Below are 10,272 nucleotides of genomic sequence, written 5' to 3' on the forward strand. Positions count from 1 at the left end.
GGTGGATGTGTAAGGATTGTGACAAGGATAACAAGGGTTCAGGAAGTGTAGTGGCAATGGCAGGAAGCAGTGGTAGCCAGGAGCTGGTAGGTGGGGTGTCAGGAACTCAGAGGGAAGGAGGGAATGTAGATGTGGGTAAGGACTGGGCACTCAATTTCATTGGTGATATTCTGGGAGGAAAGATTGTTGAGGGTCTGAGTGGGACAAGGAGGGAAGTCGATTTGGAAGAAGGATTAGGTGAGGTGTTGTACAGGAAGGAGATGGAAATAAAACATAGATTAGAGAGGGTAGAGGAAGAAGTAAAAAGGGAGGATGGGTTGAGAAGTGTGTTAGTAAGGGTCGAAAGGCTGGAGTGCGAGCTGAAGAGGACAAAGGAGGAAGTTGAGAAGGAAAGGCAGATGAGAAAGGAGGCAGATGTGGAGGTAGATAGGCTGCGCAGGAGGGTGGAGGAGCTGGAAGGGAGGGAGAAAGTAAGGACTCAAGCTGTTAAGGCCACATATGCAGAGGCATGTACTGGGGAAGTTCAGGAAACAGGTGTCAGGTTGCAGAATGAAGGGGTAGCAAGGAGGGTGCGGGAGGAGGCTGTGGGTACAAGCAACGTAGATGTGAACAGGCATGAAGAGGGCAGGGATACGAAAAGGGGTACAATAGTTAGACAGGAGCCCGAAGTGATTTTCCTGGGCAGCTCTATTGTGAAGGGGGTAGAATTGCAGGGGGTGGGGAAAGGAAGTATATATAAAGCTGCGTTTGGGGGTGCAAAGATTAGGAACTTGGGGGAGAGGGTAGGCTGCATGAAAGGAAGCAGTAAAGTTAAGGTGGTGGTTGTTCATGTAGGGGGAAATGATGTGGCTGGTAGAGTGGTGGGGAGGGAAGTAGAGGAGGATATGAGGGGGCTAGTGGGCAAGGTGAAGGAGAAGTTCCCTGTAGCCAGAGTTGTGGTCAGTGGGGTACTAGTAAGGAGGGGTATAAACTATGTCAAGGCTGCGGCGGTCAGCGAGGTGTATGAGAGGGTGTGTAGGGACTTGGGAGCCATGTTGGTAGATAGCAGGAAATGGGTGGGGCAGGACTGTGTGGGCAGGGATCAGGTTCACCTAACAGAGAGGGGAAAATGGATGCTAGGAGACCTGCTAGGAAGGGAGACTTCTGGCCATTTGGAAAGGGCAAGGTTTGAGCAGCAGGGAAGAAGATAGCAACTAGATAGTGAGGAAGGTGGAGAGAAGGGGGGTGATTGTGAATATAGTGCCGATAGCAATGCTAGGGAGGAGGTGACAGCTAAAGTCAACAAAACTCAGATTGGTTGGACGGGGAGCGAGGAAGGAGGAAAGAGGGGGGTGGAGTTGGATAGGGCTGCAAGAGTGCTGGAAATCGGGGTTCTAAGGGGAAGGGGCACTCGTATCAGGGCGGAAGGGACAGAGGCGCAAGGGGGAAAATGCCAATATGTAAAAGTCGCAGTTATAAACTGTAGAAGTATATATAAGAAGGTGGAGGAGTTCTGGGGCAGGGTGGAAGCCTATGGGGCGGATATCATTGTAGCGGTGGAGACATGGTTGGACGAGGAAATTAGAGATGGGGAACTGAAGAGAGCACACTTTGAAATATTTAGAAGGGACAGGAACAGGAATGGAGGAGGGGTAATGGTGTGCATGCGAGAGGGACTCTGTGGTAGGGTTGTATGGGTTGGGGGGAGAGCGGAGTTATTGGAGATGCAGTTCCAGGTAGGAGAGAAAAATGTACGGCTGATTGCGGTGTACCGGCCACCAGGGCAAGGGGATGAAGCCATACGGGAGGTGCAGGACAGGTTGGACATGCTAGGGGAAGTCAAGTGGGTGATAGTGGCGGGGGATCTGAACATGCCAGGGGTGGCATGGGAAAAGGGGCCGGAGGGGATGGGGTCAAGGGAACAGAGATGGGCATCTCAACTGGCAAACAGAGGACTGGAGCAGGTGGTGACTGAAAGCACCAGAAAAGGTGCCAGGAGAGGAGAGCAGGATGACGGGAACCTGTTGGATGTGGTACTTGTGAGACCAATGGAGGCGGTCAGGGGAAGTGTGGTAATGGAGGGCATCAGTGATCACAGGATCCCAGTAGTGGAGTTAGACGTGGGCTGGAGGGAGAAAAGGGTAAGGAGGGGAAACGTGGTAAACTGTTGGGGTAAGGCTGATAGAGTGGGGGCAGAGGCATTCCTGAAGGGGGAATACAGTAGATGGGTAGATATAGAGGACCTCGAAGGTAGATGGGCTGCCTTAAGAAATATTCTGCTGCAGATGGCTACACGTTTTGTACCTCAGAGGAGGGTAGGCCAAGGAGGTGACCCTCCCTACTATGGAAGGGAGTTGAAAGTGTTGAAAAGGAAATGTAGGAGGCTGCATGCGAGGGCAAGGAAGCTTGGGGGAGAGGAGATAGAGGCGGAAATGAAGGCGCTTGGGAAGGAACTAGGGAGGAAATCGCGGGAAGCAAGGGATGCTTACATGGAACAGCTGATGGGGGAAGGGGGGACGGTAAATGGGACGGAGCTCTACAGATACATAAGAAGAGTGAAGGGTGAGGAGGGAATAGGGGTTCTCCGAGGAGGAGGGGGGCAGGAATATACAGAGGACAGGGAAAAGGCAGACTTACTGCAGGAGCAATATCTGGCAGTATTTACAAAGGGGGAGGCATGGGAGGGTAAAGAGGACGACAGTTTAATGGGCAGGAAGGCCTTTGAGCTGCGACTGACAGATGTAATTAAGGTGATCAGGAGGTTGAAAGGGAGAAAGGCAGCTGGGCCAGATGGTATAGGGAATAGTCATTTGAAGTTGGGTGATAGGGAGATTGGGAAGTACCTGTTGGAGGTTTTCAAGCAGTCTCTGGAGGAGGGGAAACTACCAATGGAATGGAAGGAGGCAGTGGTAGTTCCCATCTACAAGGGGGGAAATGATAAGGCGGAGCCAGGAAGTTACAGGCCGGTCAGTTTGACGTCCTGTGTAGGAAAAGTGATGGAGAGGTTGGTAGGAAGGTACGTAAAGGGGGAAATGGAAGATCTGGGGTGGGTGGATAACAGGCAGCATGGATTCAGGATGGGGTTCTCATGCGAGACCCAGATGGCTGGGCTGTTGGAAGACCTGGTGGAAGCGGTGGACGGGGGGAAGCAGATAGATGCAATCTTTATAGATTTTGAAAAGGCGTTTGATAAGGTCCCCCATAGGAGGTTAATGGAAAAGGTTGAGTTGCTGGTGAGGGATGGAAGGGTGGTAAACTGGGTGGGTGATTTCCTGAGGAATAGAAGACAAAGAGTGAGAGTGGGTGAGGAAAGCTCCGAGGAGGGGGAAGTGACGTCGGGGGTGCCACAGGGGAGTGTGCTGGGGCCTCTGTTGTTCACAATTATGATAAACGATCTGGGGGAGGGCATGAAAGCCAGATGGAGGCTATTTGCAGATGACTGTGTAGTGTATGAGGTTGTGGGGGAAGGGGGATGTTTAGCAGAGGACTTGATAAGGTTGGAGCAATGGACGGAGAAAAATGGAATGTCCTTGAATGTTGGTAAGACAAAAGTTGTCAGATTTACAAAGAGGAGGAAAGTCACACGAAATGTATATTACTGGAAGGGGCAGGAGATAAGAGAGGCAGCAGGATATAAGTACCTGGGGGTGACACTGAAAAATGACCTAGGATGGGCGGAGCACATAGAGGGGGTGGTCAGGAGGGGAAGGCAGGCGCTGGGGTTGCTTGGTAGGACCCTGCAGGGAGCTGGGAGGAGGACAAAGGAGAAGGCATACTCCACATTGGTCAGGCCAATGTTGGAGTATGCGGCGGCGGTCTGGGACCCCTACCTGGTGACTGAGGTGAAGGAGCTGGAAGGGGTGCAGCGCAGAGCGGCTAGGTGGGTGATGGGAATGTGGAGAAGGAGGGAGGGGCAGGATGGGAAACTGCATAGCCCAACGGAAATGATTAAGGAGTTGGGGTGGGAAACGTTACAGAGGAGAAGAAGAGTGGAAAGGTTGGTCAGGATGTTCAAGGTGCTGAAGGGGGAAGGGGGATGGGGGCAATTGGGAAGCAAAGTACATAGAGGGGAGTACAGAGGACGAAGAGACCACAGATGTAAGCTCCAGAGGGTGTGGAGGCGGACAGAGAGAGGGCGGAACACCTTCCTGGTGAGGACGGGGAGGGAGTGGAATGGGCTGGGGGAGGAAATGGTGGAGGTCAGGGATGGGAGGGAGCTGAGGAGAAAGCTGATGGAGGGGGGGGGGGGAGAGGGGAGTGAGTGGGAGTTCTTGCCACCGGGTGAAAGCCCAATTGCAGGTTAAGTAATAATAATGGTATAACAAAGACCCATGCCCTCCTGGCTTGTGTCAGTCTGCATGGAAAGGAAACAGTCAAGCCAAAGCCGGGACAGTTCACAAAAATTCCAAAAATAACTACTTGGTTCACTCAACTGATTTCTTTGCCTCCTCTGTCCAGTGGTAGCATGACTCAGGAGACATCAGATTGTTCATTGGTTCAGTAACAATGGCAAGGTTCACCATACCCAAAATCTCCTGCAGGTGTTTCTTGGTTTTGGGAACTGGATTTTTCTGGATGATCACAAACAGTACTGGATGGTGATGGCTGCCCTCAGAACTCATTCAATGCCCCAAGCACTGAAGGTCTGTAATTACTATGTGGCATTTCGTTGAGTTGCAAGTGAGCTCATGTGTGGCAAGCCACTCAAACACCAGAGCCAAGCTGTGACTGTGCCAGTTCCAGATACAAGATATAAACGATCACATTTTCCTTTCACTTTTATGTAAATTGTCCGATGTAATAGTCAAGGACCCACACCATAAGGGCCTGGAACATGGTGGAAGCATCTTTCAGCATAAATGGCATATATCTGATCTGGAAATGCCTCCAATCCGATGTTATGAATGCTGTCTTGGGTCAGTTTGCTAGACTTACTTAGACCTGCTAATATCCTGGGATCATATCTAGGGTTAAATACTTTGGCATTTCTCAGCACGGCCAGTGTGTTGTAGATTCTGATCAGAGGATGTGGATCGTAAATGGTGATGTCAATGATCAGTTTTAAATTTACACAAAACTGAAGCATGCCCACATTTATTCTTGCAATGACTATGCAGAAGTTGTAACTATTTTCACTTGGGTCGATTTTGCCATCCTGGAGCATCTGTCATCTTCTTTCGAATCTCTTGCTTCTTTCTCTGACCAAATCTTCTTGTACAGACTTATCTTAAAAGGGTCCATGCAGGACAGTGAGAATGGTATGTGCCACAATTTTGGTGCAGCGCAGCATATCCGTGACTGTGAACACAGCAGGGTGCTGTTGTAGCAACGCCTCAATTTTCTTCTGATGTGTGTTGGGAAAAAAATTGTATTTGAAATATTCAAGGATGAGCATGTTTAACGGAACTTAATATTGAGGTGTACCCAAGACATGCACCTTAACCAGTCATACTTCAATTGTGGCGTTCTCTAGCATCAGCCACCAAGGTCCGAAAATCTACTCGCCTCGCAAACAGCGCACTAAAAAAACAGTGGTTGTACTCGCTGTGCCTTGCATCTGAATTGTAAGCTCTGTGTGACCCACAATGGTGCCGACACCAACCATTGTGGCCAAATGCAGGTACCCTTCCTCGTGCACCAATTCCCTATCTAGTACCATGTGTTCCACGATCACAGTAGTAGCAGCAGTATCGAGCAGTATGTCGACTGCCTGCCCACCCAGCAACACTTGGATGCAGATCAGTTTTCCTGCTGCATGACTCAGTCGGCTCAAATGTAGTGAAAGGTACTTGAAAGTTACTGTCCTTCTAGGGCTCAGTGTAGCTGGCATCATCGACGAACCAGCCAGGTTTGCCACCAACTATTCCGATGCATTCAGAACACCTGACAGGACTTGCACCTGCGAGGAACCCTAAGAGGCTCACATCGGCTGGCAAGTCAACAGTATGTGGGGAACAGTTAGCCTATCACCACTTGTTACTGTTTGCCCAATGGCTGCCTATTGGACTGCTCCCCCTGCTAGGGCTGCTGGTTTCACATAGAACAATCCTTGTGCCATTGGTACTATTCATTGGGAAAGTGCTAACACCTGTGGTCATCTATCTGATCTCGGTTGGCAGCCTGTTCTTTAATTCTTGGGATTTGCCTGGCCTTGATACTGGTCATTAAGCTAGCCCTGTTGTGCAAGTCTGCTCCTTCCTGCTATCCCTAACAACCCTTTGGTTCGTCGACCGTGTGGAAATAATGTAGTATGATTGTCCCAGTCTCCCCTGAATCATGTATGTAAGATGCTTTATTTGTCCACTAATACCTTGACGCCGACCGCCGGTGCTCCCTCTGGTTCGCACAGGCCATTATGTCACAACACCTCTTAAGTGCATCGAACACACCCGAGCGTGATTTCCGCCGAGTGTGTAAAAGTACGCCGCGACTAACACCAAAGCGACGACAGCGCCCGGCCGGGTGTGGCAATGCGCCGAATTAAATACGTAATTATTCTGTTCAAATAAAAAACAACCAATTTAATAACAATTTAAAACATTTTTAATTCAAGGGAAATCATGTCTAATTGTTTTATAATCATATATTGTGTAACATGTCTTTTAAGCCCAAAACTGGCCGGATCTGTTTTCCCACGCTCCACGCGTTTAGGCACGAGGCCGCAGGGCGGTCTAGAACTCAGTTACCGTCGGGAGCTCGCAGGGGTTGGACGCTCCGCGAACGCAGAGCCATCAACTTTCGCGCTACATCCACATATCAGCAATAGTGTAAGTTTTAAAATCTTTTTACCAGCTCTGCGCCGACCCCACCCAGTCGCACGATATTTCGTGCGACTCGTAACTAATTAATTTTATCCCAACAGGGAACTTTACATTTTCTACGTAATTTCGTGTCCAGAGATTAAGGACAGCGTAATTGAGTTACGCAGTTTCGGCTCCACAGCCACTTAATTGTTATCATCGAAGACTTTTAGCAACGTGTGTCGAGTTCTTACTCGCTAACTTTCGCCTTCTAACTTTCATCGTCTGTAAATGTATAACTTGTAATGTGCAATCTAACCGAGTAATTTCCAATTAGAAAGTGACTGTAACGTGTATGATTCCAGCGTACTGGGTTACGTACTTTTCGGGACCTCAATATTTCGCCATAGGTTAGATTGCAAATAACTTTGGAACGTCCGTTTGTATGTGCTGTTTTCCATGTTAACGTAACTGCCTGTAGAAGTTCTTGCAGCACAGGAGATCTGTGGCTACCCGCCGCACCTGTCACATTTATAATCGGCTACTGTAGGTATAGGTCCGTGTATACCACTTGGCAACCTATCCTGGTCGCGCGTACCGTTTATGTAGAGATATACGCGTGTCGCAGCGGTCAGACAACAGAAGCGGCCAGTACCTGGACCAATAAGTGTATCGGTTCTGAATAAAGTGCAATGTCGTGTCAAATCGTTTACCATTTATTTATAAGGCGTCCTGGGTGGCCTGAACAGCCCGGGTAGGTTTCGATCAGCGTGCCTGCAGCCACGAGGCCGAACCCCCGTTAAAACCCCTGAGATCTCTTTCAACATTAATAATCAATTAAAAAACTTAGACAGACAGCGGGAGTGACGTCAACCTACTGGTATTGCCTTCGATCAATACTGCACACAAGCCTTACTCGATGTCACATGCATGTGCATATAACTTATCTCAGTCACAAAGTGTTACCCACAAATGAATGGGTGCATCTCGGATATCACAAGCTCTTGGACGACATTAAGACATTTGAAGAACTAGCTATTTTGTGCTTGAAATTGACGACAGTCGTCGTACCCTCCCAGATACAGAGGCCGTACCTGGCCACCGACGCGGGCCTGAGGGGGCCTGTTTTCCCCCCCCCAGTGAACCCCAGTGTGTGCGACGGCCAGGGACGCACCCGCGTGCGCCCTAGCATGCCAACGAGTGTTTTTCTATGTGACTTTATCTTTTATTTCAGTGTGTATATATTTGTAAACGATTAAGGGATTTGAATGTGTGTAATTAACTTATTTTATTTATTATTCATTGTGCAAGTTCGCTGTGTAATTAATGTCTCGTGTATGTCTTTGTAAATAATTCAATAACTTTTTCTGAAGTGTTTCGCCATAGTATGTAATTGCAGCCTGGCGCGCCGCGGGACGGAGCTCTCTCCCACGCCGGCCGATTTTCCCCTCCCTCCCCGCCACCCGCGGGCGCCGGCCCGCGGGCGAGCGGGGAGAGGCAGTCGCGTCCTGGTCTCGAGCGGAGACAGACGTGTTCGTTGCTCCGCGAGCCGCGCACGTTGCGCTCGGGATTGAACGTTCGCTCAGTCCGCAGTCGGTCACGGCAGCTGAGCTGCCACCGCGAATCAGCTTAGCATTGTTAACTTACGAGTCATCGGGAGACGTGTCTAGCGGGCAGTTTCTACAACGCGAACGTGGTGCTACGAGTCTCTGAACTTTTCGCCGTCCACGGAACATTACGTAACGGGCCGCGTATGTACAGCGCTCCGTCTTCGGGCCCTTTCTCACTGGGTCAGCCTAGCATTAATAAACTTTACGATTCGCGCCGAAACGTAGTTGAGAACCGCCCCGTCATCAGGGAGTCCGTGTCGCCGTGGTAGGGCACTTGTTCCGCGACGGTTCCGCCAGGCTGCGGCAGGACTTTATAAGCGTTAATAAAAGACGGCTCGTGAAATTCGTTAATGCCGTGTTCTGCTTGCGACAACCTACCAACATTCCTCGCAATCACTTCACTCTCCCTCCAGGTCCCGCCTTTCCCGGTCCCGGCCACGTTGGCCTGGACCCACACCTCTCCGACGAGGGCAGTACGGGCATAACAGGACATTTATTTCAACGGGAAAACGGGGACCAGAAGCCGAGGGACGTCAAAATGTTTCTGTGCTCTCACTGTGGACATGTCTGTGACATTACAGTTCATACAATACACTCAATAAAACATAATAGATTTAATACATATTAATGAAGAATTATTGCAGGAACTCTTATCTGCACCCTTCATGTTGCACTTGATTACACATGTGTATCCAAACTATTGCTTCTTGCAAAGGATGGAGGGATAAGCTTTTGAGAAATCTATCGAGAATGCAGAGATGTTGCAGGAGATGCTCAGCTCTGACCTCAGTTCTGAATGTTTTGGTTGATATAATAGGTTTGTTTGACTCGAGGTCTCTCGTGCTCCTCGGGAGTTGAAAGAGTTGGGAGCAAGTTGACCTGAGGGAAAAAAGAGTCGGTAACTTTTAATACACGAAGAAAACGCGATTTCTTGTAAAACAATGATGGCGGAAAATATAGCAGACATCGTGAGAAATTTTTTTGGAAATGAAAATTCATCTGAAGATGAAGTAGCTATTGATTTACCATATATTGGACTACAAATTATGAGAGAGCTTGATGAAGGTAAAAAAAATATATAAATATTGCTTTCTGACTTTAAACCGCCTGTGGTATGCATAAGCTAACCTGTACTAGGAAACTATTGCAAATCTTTTGATTGTTAAATAAAGGACGCCAAATAAGTTATATTGTAATATTTTTCCGCTTCAATGTCGTCATCTATTATAATATTACCGTCATCACCAAATGTAGCATGATAACATATTGACTCCATCGTCAAAGTCGCGCCAAAACAACCAGCAGACGACTTGCCCTCGCAACTCTTCCTCGAGAGGAGGAGCATCGAGAGCATGACCTGAGTGACCTGAGAGCAACTTGCCCCCGCGAGTAAAACGACCATCCACCATACTGCTTCCGGAAAAGGGCGCCCCGAGAGTTGACAGGTCAAAAAGAGACCTCGAGTCAAACAAACCTAATATACTTGCCCAGGCATAAACAACCACTATCAACATGTATATTATGATCCTTTTAGCCAAAAGTGGCAGACATTCTAGCAGGGTATTATCCATGCAGTGTCTGGCTGCGGAGTTTGTTTTCCTGTCTGTGAGCATTATGATACGAGATGCAGTTAAGAATTTATTACATTCCTTCTCATCATGGTACTTAGTATTAGAGTCTGAATGATGGGACAAATCGTTGTCATGTTGGTTCTCCTTGCCCGTATTATCTTCCAAGGCATACACAAGGCTTGTAACTTTAGAAGTAAGTGAAATATTACTTGCGTTTGCATATGTTCGGATCCGCAGGACACTAGACACTGATACCCTGTGCATGTACCATGTAACAGCAGTCCTTGATGTGGTACCATTTCCTTTTTAAGGTATACACACTTTCGAGAGACAATTGCTTATCCTTTTGGAATGGTCTTTCGGATTTTTGGA

The sequence above is a fragment of the Bacillus rossius genome, chromosome 17 (assembly GCF_032445375.1).
Source record: "Bacillus rossius redtenbacheri isolate Brsri chromosome 17, Brsri_v3, whole genome shotgun sequence".
NCBI lineage: Eukaryota > Metazoa > Arthropoda > Insecta > Phasmatodea > Bacillidae > Bacillus > Bacillus rossius.